A 15520-nucleotide genomic window follows, 5' to 3' on the forward strand; every position below is an offset into this window, starting at 1 on the left:
ATCGAAATGATTGAGCATAAGCACGAGTTGTCTCGCTTCAGTTTTATTTCAGTTCATTTAATTAATATTGCTAAACATTTTATTACAAAATAAGTAAATAAAAATTTGATACGGATTTCATTCTCGCAGACAAATTTGTTTACAACTGACGTCATCTAGTCGCATTTTACAAAGATAATCAAGTTTACGTTGCGGAACATACTCACTGGCAGATGCAAAAGCAAGCTGCACTTTTCCATCCACTAAACACATCAGAATCGAATTGTCTGCCATGTTCGCCGTTTTAAAATAGACCACACTACACAAGGGCAGCCAAAGGGCACCAAAAAGCTAAAAGCACTTTTGTAGCTACGTTCATATATTGGCATTAGGCTAATCCACACCGAACCCCGCACACTCGTATACAACTTAGATTTTAGTGCCAGAGTCCATGGCAAAGTAGGCTGCATTTAAAAGCCAAAAACAAAAAATTCATAAAAAATATGATTTTTGCGTTAAGGGATGGCATACACTTCCGACAGGTTGGCCTAAATATAAGTAGAAATTTATACTACAAACGAAATACTATGTTTAAAATAAAATGAACGTAAAAAATGACATGATGTTATCCAGTAAATAAGAAAAAGGAATGTTCTTCGAAACTCCGAAGAATAGATAAACAGTTAAAGTTTCACTATTTATGTATAATTACATGATTATATAGCTGTATTGTTCAACACCACGAAATGCGTGAAAATCGTGATCAGATTAAATGTATTGTTATGATATAGCCAGTCGTTATTAACCAAAATTCACTATCGTTAAGAATTGTACACAAGTCGAAGAATCAGGTCCGGAAGTGAATCATATGGAAAACCCATTGGTGTTTAAATTCTGTCGTATTTAGTCAGTTGGAATCTTGTGCCGATACCGTGTAGTAATTGTAAATCAAAAAACATTTTGCTTTGTTTTTAATCGAATTCCTACAAAGAAATTTGGCATAAATGGACCAAAAAGTTTCGCCACACCGCGATGATTTAAAGAAAACTGCCTACGACCTAAATCTATTCACCATATTCCTTATGTGTGTACATACATATATAGTTTAGCGATAATTTTGTACACCTTCAATATTAGTTTTGTAGTTTCAGCATAATCTAACCAATCTAAGAGGGTACCGATTTTTTTTTTCTACAGGGAAACTCACTTGAAACAATTTTAGTTTTGTTTTTTTATTGGCTTCTATTTAAAGTTTTGCTTTTCTGATAATAACAATAATTATTATTGAGTGCATTTAGTATTCCGTGCATGGTTATCTCATCTCTAGCCAAAGAGCACACTTATCTAGTTGGCGGCAGATGGAATAGTGACGCACATTAGCAGCTGGATTCCATTCCTGTTCTCCCGCTGGCCATGCCAGCCAACCTTTTTAATGTGCAACGAAAAGTTGAACGTGATGGCAGCTGAAAATTTCAACCATATTCCATTCGCAATTCCCCTGAACCCCTGCTGCATCTGTGTGGATGGCCATTATCAGCTTCATTATGTGGCATTAGCCTGGTCTGGCAGTCGGCAGACAGACGAATGGACAGGGAGGATTCATTCGATGATGATGTTTGTTTGCTACTTAAAGTTGCATTGCAATTTATATTATACCATATACTATATGGTTTTTGGATGGAAGTCGTGTGTGCGAAAAAGTGCACTTAACTCATTTAAATAGCATAAATTAAGATGCTTATGCTTATTAACGGCAAAATTTAACAAGTGCCCGTGGCATGTGGAAAATGTTAAGCTTATTACCTGGAAAATTTCGAGATTGGTTGCCAAATGTTATCAAAATTGGCAAATAATTCAACACCTACGCGAGAGCTCTATTTGTTTATCAACTTTAATCAGTTTGCATGAATCATGGGTTTATGGCAACTAAATTTAATACAATATAAATGTACGATCTCTATTTAAAACAATAACTTGCCGACAAATGCACGTGACTGGCGATAATGGGGCAAGTACTCTGGGTTGCCTACAGACTTTACGCCTGCTGATAAACAAAGCACTTGACTTTGCTTTCATTTCATTCTTTCTTACCTTCATTTACGATCTCTTTCCCACCTCTTGTATGCGACCGACTACCTTGATTCTAATACATTTAAGTACACACATAATGCCATCATATTCAGTTAATTCAGTAATCCTTGTAGATAAAACTTGTCTGTAAGGTACCAAGGTTTGAGGCAGAGCTTTTGTAGAAATTTAACGCTTTGAAAGCAGAGGTATTAGTTTATAGGATATCAAGTTTAGCATTTTGTTGAAAACAAACAAATTTATACCACTAAACTAGATTGCTGTCTGAGATAGATGAAGTTTGTTTAGTTTTTCAATGAAAATGCTGAAACATACATAGAATGTTTTCAGAGTAGTATCTTTTTTGACATGTGTTGTCTCAAACTTTATAACTAAGCTGAGTATATTATTTCCTTTGAAAATATAAACATTTTTGTTTACTATTAACTTTTCGGCTAGTTACGTTTTTCAATTGTTGGCCATTGTTAAGGCCCGTGAAATAAAAACTAATGTTAAATAAATAACAATAGCTGCCAGTGCGAAAATGTGCCAAGAAAGAGAAAAGTAACACCCCCAAAAAGTATGCTACATGAACATTTCACACTAACAGCGGCAATTTTGAAATTTTCTGTCTGAATGTTTTGTGTTCAATGTTCTGTTGGTGGGGGGAACGGCATCATTTCGTATTTATTGTATTATACCTTTGTCAGCATATCTAAAAAAATGTTCTTCCCCTGTTTTCGGTGATGTTTAACGCTTATTATTTTTTGTTGCCTCAGCTTTACTGTTATTGCTCTTATTGTTGTTGGTGTTGTTCTCGACAGAAAAAAAAGAAGAATCCAATTTTCTGCTTTAAGCATTTTTATAATATCTCCCCCGCTCTACCCACTCACATACACTCACACTCTAGCACATCCTATCACACCATATACCGAAATGAAAGGGTTTACAAATGCATAAAAGGCGAAACACGTTGGTTGGTTATTGTATTTTTCACTTTTGTTTTGGCATTTCTTTATTTTCATTTTATTTTTTTGTTTTTGTGTGTGTATGTGCGTTTTTTTTTTGTAATTTGTGCACAAATGTGAAAAATGAAAGTGTGCAAAAATGTGCGGAAAAACATGCGCTAATGCGAGTATGCGAGCTATGGCCAAAGGCTAAAATGAATTATGGCTTATTTGGGTGGCTGTCTGCCAACCACCGGGCAAAACGGCTACCCAGCCCCCCACCCGCTCACCCATTACAAAAATGAAAATAACAACAGAAAATGTCACATGACTTTATTAGCTTAACAACTTAGCTAAAATGCTTTAATTTAACATCGCTCATATAAATATTTTCAATAAAACGAGAAAATTGTATTTTTAAAATAGTAATAAAGTTGTTCAAACTTTTTCTTAAGATCAGAAAACTATCAGTACGTCATACCATTGATATTATCAATTCTTTAAAAACTGTGATAAAGGGGAAAATAAACTAAATTTTACGCTGTTTTTATCGATTGCTTTGTTGGTTTTGATATTGAATTCAAATTCAAAGGTAGATACCCAAAAAATCATAAAAGCAGGGCTTTAAAGTCAAACAAGTTATCAGCACTTTTTTATACCCTTGCAGAGGGTATTATAAAATTGGTCAGATGTTTGTAACGCACAGAAGGAGACGTTTCCGACCCCATAAAGTATATATATTCTTGATCAGCATGAGAAGCTGAGTTGATATAGCCATGTCCGTCTGTCTGTCCGTCTGTGCGTATGCCTTTTACTCAGCCGTCTTAAGAGCTATCGGGCTGAAATTTTTTTTCGGGGTTTTTTATTACCCGGGAAAAATAAAGTATGAAAACCATCAGGATCGGACCACTATATCATATAGCTCTAGAAGAACTAGAAGAAACATTTTCATAAAAATTCATAAATTACAATTACATATGTACATCAAATACATTTCAGTGAACAAATGTTGAAACTTCGCAGTGGCAATACGATTATGTATACCGAATTTATTGATTGGCATTTAAAGCTCCATTTATTCATATTATTTGTGCACGAATACAAAGGAATAATAAATCGTTAATTAGTTATACATTTAATGTTTTCTGTTTTTTTAAATTTGGACTTTACTATCCGATGAAATTTTAGGGCATACCCTAAATGAACGATAATCTTTCTTTTAATCGATACTTTTGTTATCGATGTTAGACAAAGTTACTCACCTCCAAAAAAAGAATAATAAATCGTTAATTAGTTATACATTTAATGTTTTCTGTTTTTTTAAATTTGGACTTTACTATCCGATGAAATTTTAGGGTATGAACGATAATCTTTCTTTTAATCGATACTTTTGTTATCGGTGTTAGACAAAGCTACTCACCTCCAAAAAAAGAATAATAAATGGTTAATTAGTTATACATTTAATGTTTTCTGTTTTATTAAATTTGGACTTTACTATTCGATGAAATTTTAGGGTATGAACGATAATCTTTCTTTTAATCGATACTTTTGTTATCGATGTTAGACAAAGTTACTCACCTCCAAAAAAAAATAATAAATCGTTTATTAGTTATACATTTAATGTTTTCTGTTTTTTTAAATTTGGACTTTACTATCCGATGAAATTTTAGGGTATGAACGATAATCTTTCTTTTAATCGATACTTTTGTTATCGATGTTAGACAAAGTTACTCACCTCCAAAAAAAGTAGCATTTTCGTCTCCAACAGGGCATAGCAGGCTCTGCTTTTTACGGGTATAAAAGCAGGCCGACTCGACGATTTTCTCATTCATTTGTTGAGCTCTCTCAAGGCAACAACTGTTTCCTTCTTTTTTTTTTTTTTTGATTTTAAAACGCTTTAAACGTTTCCAAACTAAAGGGGCGAGACCCACTTTAAATACTTTAATGGGTTATATTTTCCTTTATGTTATAATTCAAACTTAAAGTGATGAAAACTGAATAGGCAACCTCGGTCGTGATGAATTGTTTCCATACTTCAATATTTTCCTTAATACTAACATCCAAAATTAAAGTATTAACTCAATAGGCAAGTTCAATGCTTTGGTCCTTAAGGCCATCAACTGACGCATTATAAATGTCGCCTTCTTGTTCATGGACGTGAGGCTTTTTTTCAACATTTCGAAGTTACTTTTTTTTTTGAACACAATATAAATAAACTTAATTAATAAACTGTATGTGTATACGTGCGTTGTTTTGCTTTGGGAATGCGGGAAGATAAAGAACAAATTGTAAAATAGAAAGTAAAATTGTTTTGTTTGTATATTGATGAATTGAGGTGCAGAAAACAAATTTTGAACATGTAAAATTATTATTACCAAGGACTGCAAGGGTATATAAACTTCGGCATAGCCGATGTTAGCTTCTTTGATATTTATTTGGAATAATATATAATATTTGCTGAAGGCTTGCGCAATGTTGGGGTAATTGTGTATTATTCAAATGAATATAAAATTAATGCTGCTGTTGTTTTATTTTCCCATTTACAATAGGATTTATGTGTCAGAGCCTGGTTACTTTAATTTCCAGAGGAAAATGAATTTGTTGTTAAAACAAATGCGACCCACTACACATATATAAATATACGCACCTTTACCACTCACACTCAGGCACAAACAGCAGTTGAATATGATTGTTCATACGCAGTGTTGTGCATATCAGTTACGAAGAAAAGAATAACAAGAAAAATAAAAAATAAAATGGCTCAGTGCGTCATGCCGACCATAAACGTCAACTGCTGCGGTGGGCTCTGTTACCCCATACCCCCCGCCATCATGCAGCTTCCCTGCTGTCCCTGCAGCTCCACTCGATGAACTCGTTTCAAATAAAAGCCAAAGCATATCATTTGTAGTTGGGACTTCTTTGCAATTTGTTCAACTTATATTATATGATTATTTTTTATCTTCATTTTCATTTTCATGTTCATTGTTATGATGACAGCCTGTTGCTTCGAAAGAATTTAATAAATTGAATAATCAAAGAACAAAAGAGAATGCGATTTAAAGGAATTTAATATAAATATAAAAATGTTGGATAAAAAAAACTTTCTAGTTCATGGTAAACAAATAAATAAATTTTTTTTAACAACTAGCCTAACAAGAGTAACCTGGTTATCGCACCGAAGACAAGATGCTCTACAAAAATCACAAGGTTAATTGGATTAGTACAAGGATGTGCATATACCTATCTAAAAATAAACTGAAATTAAATTATAGTACATCTAACATGATAGTCGATCTGATCGCTAAGTCCAGAATAATTTGATAAAAAGGTGAGAAGATCTATTAAGAAACTATTCATGCAATATTTGAAAATTACAAACTATTGTCAATAATTTAGATCGAACGCTTATATAAGATATAAAATGTTATGCAAAATGTTAAAAATACATAATAAATAATTGTTCCAATCTGAATAATTCATTCTGCAAGTGTATTCGAAATAGAAAAGCAAAACAAGAAAACAAATATATTGTATATATATTTTTATCGCAATTGCCATGCCAAAATCGAATTTCCCTGGCACGAAAAATCTTCAAAAGCAAGCATCATTGATTTGCGCCTCCAAACTGCTTTCAGTCTAACCCTCATCTAGCCAATTTCGCGCCATGCCACGCGCCCAAGCAAAACCCCGAGACCTCAGCGGAAAGCTTCCGCATCCCCTGCTCCCATCTCCATAGCTGACATCATTTTAGCCAAACTGTCAGCCAACGACACGTTGCCAACGCGCATCCTTTTTGCCTAAGAAGAAAAAAAAAAGAGAAAAACACGCACATTCAAAATTTTTGAAGGGAGAAACTTTGCACCCTGCGGAAAGTTTTCACCACAAGGTCGCAAAAACCTAGACAGATTGAGAGGGACCAGAGAAGAGGGCCAAAAGGTTAGCTGCCTGCTGCAAAATTGGTTTTATTTGAATTAAATTTTATTTTATTTCATTTTTGCCCTCGCTTTTTCTGTGAGTGAAACTCTCTCGCTCTGTCTCCATCTCTTTCTCTGTCGGTTTTTTGTATTTTTGTACTTCAATTGAATTTGACTGCTGTCAATCACGCGCTGCATACGCTTCACTTGGCTGTAAAATTCAAATTTTATGCTAATTTTACGCAAAACGATCAGCAGCGACCCTCTACCTTCCCCCCTTTTGTTCCTCCCTCACACGCATTCTCTACCTTAGTCTATTGCGTTAGATGAAAGAGAGTAGGAGGAGTAGGCGATGTTGGCATCAAAGCCGCCTTAGCGCAAAAAGGGTTAAATGTGTTAAATATTGATTGGTTTAGCTCGTCGACGACGACAACGATGACGACCTCCCCACGATTTCCCATTTGTGGAGCATACACAACAACAGGACAAAAAAAAGACGCTCAAACGACGTTTTAAGCGCGCTCTTAAAAAGAGATTTGTCAACAGTTGCAATGCGGCAGCAGGGACAGGGCTAGGGCTTGGGGAAGACAAAATGAGTGAAGCACCAGCAGGAGCTATGTGCGGGTTTTGCTCTACAACCACAACAAAAACAGTGCAAAAAAAAAAAATACATCCCAGAAGAAAAAAGGAAGTGAAACTAAACCATGTCAGGCGATGCCGCGTTAATTTGCCTTTGATTATGTAATGACAATGCAAGAGCATCGAGAGCGAACGACTAAATAAGCGAACGATAAATGCGCATCACAAAATCAAGAACTGGAAGGAGTAAAGATGGTAAGATGAGCGACTGAAATAAATTGTCGAGATAGCTAAGCGATAGCTTTAAGAACCCTGAACGCCAACCTAATAGCACAACTTTTATTGGACAATGAAACCGTAACCATAGAATATTTCATATTTTCAACCAAAAGATAGATTAAAGAAAGTCTACTTGTACAGCGAAACGCGAAGACTTTTTCGAAAAGATAGAGTTTTCGTAGTCAATTTTTCTATATTTTAATCTTTTATACCCAAATTTATACCAGACTGTATATATCTGTTTCGCTGCACACAAGTTTTTTAGTTTTTAGCAATTCACCCAGCATTATTTAGAGTTCCTTTGCAGGGATCAACAGAAATAAACACTGCTAAACAAAACAATTTGTTTCTAATCATATTAAGGACATTGTTACTGGAAATAAGAATTATAATGAGTCCGCCTCAATTAGTGTTTATAGCCCAAAAACTTAAATGCTTACCAAGGTTAATTGAAATACATATAAAATGGTGTTAAGACATTATTCATAATTGGTGATTTTGTTTCTTGCCATAACATTTTGTTGACAAGTGTAACCGACCTAATATAGCCTTAAAAATTGAAAATAGTCGTATCAGCTGATGATAGGTATACCGAATTCGGTGCGAGGACTTTCTTTCTTCATTTGGTCTCGAAATAAATATGTAAATTTTATTATTAAGCCAGCGTTTAATTATTTGTTCAAAAAATATGAGTGTGCTGATACCTTTACTACGACTACACACAAATAAAAATCGAATTAACGTTCTTTTTAAAGCTATGTAGGTAACCATCAACGAATGCATGTGTGCATGTCATAACACCCGTGTAAAAGTTATATAATTGAATAACTGCTCTCGAAATGTCATTATGCTCCTTTCGCCTTATGAACTTTTTAAACGTGTTTTTAACAACAGTTTGCACTGTATTTTCGATCGATTTTATTTCATACTTGGACCAGAAGGCCCCAAACATGGTCAGGTGCTAGAAATACCTGACTACCTAACCAGACAGCTTGAAAACTCCAATTTTTGGCATCCTGAGAAGAGCTTATTGTCAGCGGCTTTTCAATGTTTTTGCGGTTGTTGTGCAGAGAAAATTGATTTTGTGCCTTGTGCAACAAGGTTATTGTTGCCAACTTCGACAGAAAAGAACGAAGTGGCGACGTGACACTTTATTCTATAGACAAGTATTCCATTTAGAATGTCACTAAGGATCTTATATGTCAATGGATGATTTAAAACTTTGCTGTTAAGTTTGAAATCAGGGCAGTTCCGAACTCACGTTATCAAGGTCACATCAACGAAACTTCCTTACATTGCTCAACACAAAAAGAAAAACTGCTTACTTAGCGCCAAGAATTCTCCTGAATTTTAAATAAAAGATTACTTAGTTTAGTTTAACAAGCCTAAACTGCTTTCTGGTTGGTTTTAATAACTTTTCTGTTTTATAATAGCTTTAATTTTTTGTAATATTAAGTAGTTAATGATTGTGATTTCTTTATAATGTTGATAACAATTAGAGAATGCTGAGTAATTTACATTTCAATTGAAAATGAAAATGAAATATAAATTTACAAATTTTCATTAAACTAATTGAATATTCTGCTACTAATACTAATGAAGACTAATACAATAAAATCCTTTGTTAATTAGTTGCTAACATCGACTATATTGCATGCAGTATTTTAGCATGTTATTAATTAGTGAGAGGTTCTCATTTTTTTGCATTTCACATATTTTATGAACTTATAAATGTTGATATGTTTTTTATGATTTCATTTCGCATAATTGAATTGTCATCGTAACCTAATTATAATCATTTCAGCTACATGCCAAAAACGTATAAATTATGCATTTCGAATTAAAATCAAATGTGTGGCAAGCCCATCTCTAGCTCAATCCTAAAGTTCCAATCAGAGACCCCACCCTAAGTCATAACTCACTCTCAGTCAATGGGCAAAGGAATATTGGTTGAAGGTAAAGGTGTGGGGCATATTCGTGATGCATAAATTATGGTAAACTGATTCTTTATGACTGTCAGAAACTACAAAAAAATAAATACACACAAACATATATATTCGAAAAGACATTAAAGATTTACATCTGTCAGTCCATTCCCTTTGGTATTTGGGCTAAAGTAAAAGCCTCGGCTTATTAAGTGCCACACACACACAGACACACATGCCTTCCTACACGCACTCACATACATACACACCTTAATATACATAATAATGATAATAAAAATGCTGCTAGTTATTAATAACACTCGGCAAATCTGGAGTCCTTTTTTCTTGTGTGCCATTTCAATATCTTATGCATAAGCCGCCAAATTATGCTCAGCTTTTTTGGCCAGAAGAGTCCGGTTGAGGCCCAGTTCGTGCCTAAATACCACAAAAGCAAATAAACACGCGCAGCTCACGGCCAAACAATATGAGATATATATTGAAAACGTGCATAAACGAGGGAGAGAGAGAGATGAAACCGTGACCCAAACTGAAAGTCCTAAAAGGGAAGGACCCAACTCGTGGCCACTTAAGTCCAAACGGCGACGGCAATGTCATGAAAAGAAAGGCAAACTTGACACACTAAAGCAAAGAGGGTAAGGCAAACAAAACAGTTTCTTTAGACCAAATGGTAAAAATCGTGTCATAAATGGTCAATAATTAATGCGAATCTTTCTATTATTCAACAAATATAGAAAACCAAATTTCATTATTCCACTCTTCAAAGGCAATGTACTCTTTTTTGGGCAGGGTATAGGTAGATCTTCGGCGCCTTTTGGTATTTTATGTGGCACATGGACACAAAAGGCTTGGCCCAGGCCAAATATAGGTTTATGGCTTGTAAAAATCCATGTTAATAATATTAACAAAGCTGAAGATGAAAACGAAAAAAGGGTAAATCCTTGAGGTTTGCCTCCTTTAGGCCCCCATCGTTGCCTAAGTAGGTGAATGCTTTTGCTTCTGATGCCACATCATTAGTGTCACTTTAAGGTAAAATTCAGTGTGCCCAAAAGATGAAAAAAGAGAGAATGAGAGCTAGAAGCTATTTATATTATGCACACACTTTCCTACACATAATAAATCAAAAATTGTTGCCAATAAATTTATTATTGTAGATTATCTATCTGCACACATCACACTCAGACACGGACACAGACACACAAAGCCCACCTTGACAAACACACACACACACACACACACACACATACAGGAAAAAAAGAAGAGGAGAATAATCGTAGGAACTGCCCCCCAGGCAAAGTTAACCCTTGGCATATAACAATTTATCAACATCCAGCACAAGAGGAAGATGAAAAAGTATTATAAATTATCAAAATAACAACAAAAGCAAGCACAAACGAGATGATTTTTAAACTGAGATAAGCCATAATAATAACCCAAAGGATAGAATCTGGCTTAAAGTAAACTCACAAAACATTGCCTACTTTTTGGGGTTTGCCTTAATCTCAATTTTTGTTTCGTATTTTCATTTTCTTATGGTACAACAAGGAGTGCAACAATGTGTTCAATGCCCATCAACACATCAAACAAAGAAGAGAAATCAACAAACATAGCTCATCGCTTTTCATTCCTCTCCTACACCCCAGAGAGAGAGAGAGAGAGAGAGAGAGAGAGAGAGTGCGAGAGGGAGAACTAAGGGTAAAAAGTCACATCAATTTTTGTAGGGTTGACCGCAAACGTGCAAGCGACGCCGACGAGTGCATCTGTCTATCAATCGTCCTGAGTATGTGTGTGTGTGTGTGCAGTCCTAATAAAATGAGTTGTCGAAAATGCTGCCATACCACAGAGCCAAAGCAGAGCAGCAGGCCCAGCTAGCCAGCAAATATATTGACTGACAGTCAAGAGGCACTGTCACTGGACGTAAAGGACGATGGCGAACGACTTTTTAACGTTTGACTTGGAAATTGAGTGAGTGCCGCTGCTGTTGCTACTGCAGTCAGTGAGTGAGTGAGTGTGTGTGTGTGAGGGTAAATGACTTTGCAAATGGACATGCCAAAAAAATGTAAAGCAGTCGGCACATGTGTGCCCTTTCTCCACTATATGATACCCCTATCCATTGCCCTTTGCCCTGTTTCTTTCGATTTTTCGTTAACAAATGTGCCGGCAACAGTTACACGATGCCTGAGGCGTGTTGTGCTAGGGACAGAACTAGAAACTTGTATGCGGGTGAGTGGGAGACTGTGTGTGTGTGTGTGTATCGTTCAACCCCCTCTCCAGCCACACTCACACACACAAAAACCCACAACAAAGCGGAAACGTATTGACAACGTAGGAAATGGACTTAAGCCATGATTTATAGTTTACGGATTTTCCATTTAAGTTTATTGGTTTTCTGTAAATGCAACTTGCTGCTGCTCTTTTCTCTACATCTTTCTCTCTCTCGCCTTTTCTCACATTCACGTTGTTGTACATTTTTTGTTTTTTTTTTTGTTGTTAGATAGTTGTTGGCTTTTGAAGTTTAGTTTAGTTCAGTTTCATTTTTGGTCGACAGGAATTGGCCTAGTTTGTTCAATTTATTATTACTTTTAAAGGGAAAATGACATTTTCTGGGCTAACAACTGTTTGGGAAATTAATTGTAAAATTTCTAAAATTATGTCAAATTTATTGAACGTATACGATAAGAACTTTTGATATATTTTCCAATTATGAAATCAGCTTTTAAAATAATGGACTTGCCTAGTTCTTCTTTGGTATCAGCCGATTCACAGCGCTTAGCATAAAACAACTAACCAATTAGTTTTTAATTTACATTTAGGGTATCTTGTTGGTTTGGTAAGCCCATTTTACGCAAGGTCTAACCAAGGATTGCGGCAAAGCATGCAGATTAAAATTGTTTATTAATTTAGATTATAGAGCAGTGGCTAGGTCATGGCATATGCTGATTTGATTTTCTATTTTTATGACAAAATGCAATGCATTTCTTGTAAATCCGATTTCGATGCCAATTTCCATTTATTATAGCTCTTTGTGAAGTTTTCTCATTTATAGCTTTAACCAGAAAACGACAGCTGCGGTCTCATTGTTTACCCACACGAAATGGAAAACTTGACTTTATGTTTGCCTTTATAGTTGATGCAATTGCCATTGAAAATTGATTGTCTTTGAAGCGTATTTACAACTTAACCACAAATCGAAACCAAGTTATGGAGAAAGACTTGGTCACGTCATGAGATGTGCATACATACGTAGTATAAACAACTCCACACTCTACAACTCCAATTGTGTCCTTTCCGAAAAGGCTATTCTAAATGCCAACTCCAACTAGAATGATATATGGATGTCCAAAGCTTTAACTGGGATGGGCAAAAGTGCAAACTCAAAATCAGCAACAATAAATGCAATTTTATCTCTACCAATCCCACTTTTTCACTTACAAACTCCTGCATTTGAAGCCGGCACTGCTTTTTTTTGCGGTAAGCAAACATGCAGCAAATCAGCTAAGCAACAGAAGGAGTAGCAGCAGGAGTAGGAGCTAAACCTGGTGCCAAGGCGACTGTCAGCATAAAGTTAAGCCGGAGCTAAGCAGATGCCAGGCTACTCGAGTGGGTTACTCTCCACATCTCTAGTCCTATCTGTCTCTCTCTCTTACTCACTCTCTGTTGCCTGCACAGAGGCAGGAGGAAAATGCACCTTTGTGCCTGCTACTGGACCAGGTTGTGGTGCTGCTTCTGCTGGTGTTGCACATCATCAATCTTCTTAGACAGCCGCATTGGGAGTGTGCAGAGTGGGTTGCTGTTTGGCAGAAGCAGTTTTGTGTACCGAACGTGCTGCCATTTCCTGAAGAACCTGGCACTCCTTGACTCACAATTTTGTCGTCCTTTTTTTCACATCTTTTTTTTTTTATGAGTTGTTTTGGTACCTACTCGTCGACAGTCGTTGACTCTGCCTGGTTTTTGCTCTGCATCTATTTTGCAAGTATTTTAGTCCCGAGTTCTTTCCACTTTGTTATTAATGCGCATTTAAGTTTTTCTTTTCGTTTTCCTCTCGCTGACTCTGTCTCTCTCTCGCTCTTACACTCTTTTACCTTTTTGGCTGCCGGCCTTTGTGTGCTTTCTAATTGAGGAAACATTAAAAGTCAAGTTCTTGCTTGCCGCATTGTTATAACCCAGAAAAACACAAGTGCATTGCAGTCACAGGGTTGGGGGTTGAGACTTTTGCCTCCATGACCTCTCTCTTTCTCTGGCTGTCTTTCTTCCTCACTCCTCTTGCCATTGCCTAGTAAGCTAGATGATGGACCGAACAACGGGGCGTGGAGGTTTTTAATGAAGTTTTGGCTACCATTCGTTGACTTTTTGACATGGTTCTTCGCTTCATTTTTTTTATATATACTTCTCATTCTTCTTGAACTTTTTCTCCTCTCTATTTTTATGGCTTCACTGCAATTGAAAGCCATTGAATAGGCGTTGTCATAAAAATCCAAAAGAAGAAGGGAAAAAAATGTAGCCAAGCTCTTCAAGCGCTCAATTAACTGGGCTGGCTACAAGTTGGCAAGTCTCCCAGTCCAACCTCCTAGCAAAATATGCATAAAGCAGAAAAGAAAAAATCAAGAAGATGATGAAACTCTATAAAAAGGTAGACGTAGACAGAGACCCTTTGGTTGTAACCGTCTGGGCCACATTAATCATATTTTGCATACAATAAAAAGATGACAAACTGCCAACACCGGAAAAAATCGTCCCTTACATGCCTCATCCAGACGTTTTTTAATACAATTAACCAATCATTTTTAACAACTACTCTCCAAAAAAAAAGCATGTTTAATAAGCCAAGTTCTTAAAATTACATTCTTATCTAAAATTTGATTCTAATAGATGGAAAAAAACTTGTTTAGCCTCATGGAAGATATACTTTTACTTACTTTTACAATAAGAAGAATTTTTTGATCATTTGAACAAAAGAATGAAATGTTATTTATGATGTCTTTCCTCGTGGCCTTTTAAAATGCTGAACCGATTTTTTATGATTTTTTCTTGCAGTGATAAGTTGAACTTCTTACTTACTTAATAACGAGCCAGCGGCTAAGCAACTCCCTGACAAGTTGAAGGAACAAAATGCAAGGGAAACATCACAACTTCGACTCGACTCGACTCAGAGCCAAATGCGCAGCGATTATGCTTCAAGTTTATAATAAAGCCGACAAGGCGCAATGCAAAACGCGGCATACTTTCTTGGGCCAGGTTCAGGACCTGGCCTGCATTGTCTGCCAAGCCTCTAGCCATTTGTCAAAGTAAGTATGTACCTAGAGTGTATGTCTGTGTAAATGTAAGTGTGTGTGTATGGGTGTGCGTAGTTTCCTTTGACCCGAACAGTTACTTCATCCACTATCTTTCCTCTTGTAATACAAAGTCATTTATCATTTATGCATTTCATACACATCGAGGTCGTCGTAGTCATAGTTCTCGTTGCCGTCGTCGTCGTGGTCGTTGTCGTTCTCGTCCTCATCTATGAATGACTACATAGTTATAGTCATTGTCAGATGCGTTGCGTGTCCTGACACTTCTTTGAGCAGCGAACCGCATGACCAAGCCGCAAACCTTGGCTAAGCCCCAGTTGATTTGTAAAGCTTTGGATGGGCATCATCCACTCGACGACCGTTTGATGTTTTAGTTATGTGACATTTGAGATTTTGAAGGACTAAACACTCACACGCATAACAACATTCATATGTATATCTACATATAAGTTTGTGAGTGTGTATGAAAGTTCTTTCACGCGGATTTTACGCATGTCACTTAGCAAATTTATCAATACAGA

The 15520-nt window shown here is 36.1% G+C and overlaps 1 long non-coding RNA gene across 3 annotated transcripts in view; it reads left to right on the forward strand.

Annotated features, from left to right (window-relative positions):
* LOC124460184 overlaps positions 1-15520 on the forward strand; it is a 44149-nt gene that overhangs the window by 18923 nt on the left and 9706 nt on the right. For 2 of the 3 annotated variants that reach the window (XR_006954123.1, XR_006954122.1), the window contains exon 3: positions 14743-14993. This is a non-coding gene — a long non-coding RNA (uncharacterized LOC124460184). Of the gene's footprint in view, positions 1-5542; positions 6100-14742; positions 14994-15520 lie in introns of those variants that run through there. The other variant, XR_006954124.1, reaches the window with a different exon arrangement.

This window comes from Drosophila willistoni (genome assembly GCF_018902025.1).
Source record: "Drosophila willistoni isolate 14030-0811.24 chromosome 2R unlocalized genomic scaffold, UCI_dwil_1.1 Seg167, whole genome shotgun sequence".
In the NCBI taxonomy this organism is placed as follows: domain Eukaryota; kingdom Metazoa; phylum Arthropoda; class Insecta; order Diptera; family Drosophilidae; genus Drosophila; species Drosophila willistoni.